This window comes from Arachis ipaensis, chromosome B08 (genome assembly GCF_000816755.2).
Source record: "Arachis ipaensis cultivar K30076 chromosome B08, Araip1.1, whole genome shotgun sequence".
Classification (NCBI taxonomy): Eukaryota; Viridiplantae; Streptophyta; class Magnoliopsida; order Fabales; family Fabaceae; genus Arachis; species Arachis ipaensis.
Genome location: NC_029792.2, coordinates 118,671,106 through 118,672,108, shown reverse-complemented (window position 1 = coordinate 118,672,108; position 1,003 = coordinate 118,671,106).

The following is a 1,003-nucleotide window of genomic DNA, read 5'->3' as shown; positions in this document are numbered from 1 at the left end:
CTCATAAGAAACAACTTGATTTTAAAAATTTTTGAAAAAGTCAACTCAAATTTTCGAATTTGATGAGCGAAAAAGGGAAAGATATTTTTTTTTATTTTTGAGATTTTTTGAATTTTTATGAAAACATGAAAATTATGCAATGCATGAAATTTTTAGATCAAAACAATGAATGCATGCAAGAATGCTATGAATGTCAAGATGAACACCAAGAACACTATGAATGTCAAGATGAACACCAAGGACATATTTTTGAAAAAAATTTTAATGCAAAGAAAACATGCAAGACACCAAACTTAGAATTCTTTAATGCTTAGACACTGAGAATTCAAGAATGCATATGAAAAACACTAAACAACACAAAACAAAAACTCATCAAGATCAAACAAGAAGACTTACCAAGAACAACTTGAAGATCATGAAGAACACTATGAATGCATGAAATTTTCGAAAAATGCAAGATGCACATGCAATTGACACCAAACTTATAACATGACTCAAAACTCAAACAAGAAACACAAAAATATTTTTGATTTTTATGATTTTCTAATTTTTTTTGGATTTTTTTCGAAAATTATATGAAAAAGAAAAAATAAGGATTCCAAAATTTTTAATATGAATTCCAGGAATCTTGCCATGTTAGTCTAAAACTTCAGTCCAGGAATTAGACATGGCTCACTAGCCAGCCAAGCTTTCAATGAAAGCTCCAGTCCAAAACACTAGACATGGCCAATGGCCAGCCAAGCTTCAGCAAACATATGAATGTAATTCATTCAATTTTAATCCAAAACCTCAGTCCAAAAGAATTTAGACATGGCTTTTCAGCCAGCCAGGCTTTAGCATGCTTCATGAAACACTAGAATTCATTCTTAAAAATTCTGAAGAAAAATGATATTTTTGAAAACATTTTTTTTTTCGAAAACAAGTGAGAAAATTTTGAAATATTTTTGAAAATTTTTTGAAAAGAAAACAAAAAGAAAATTACCTAATCTGAGCAACAAGATGA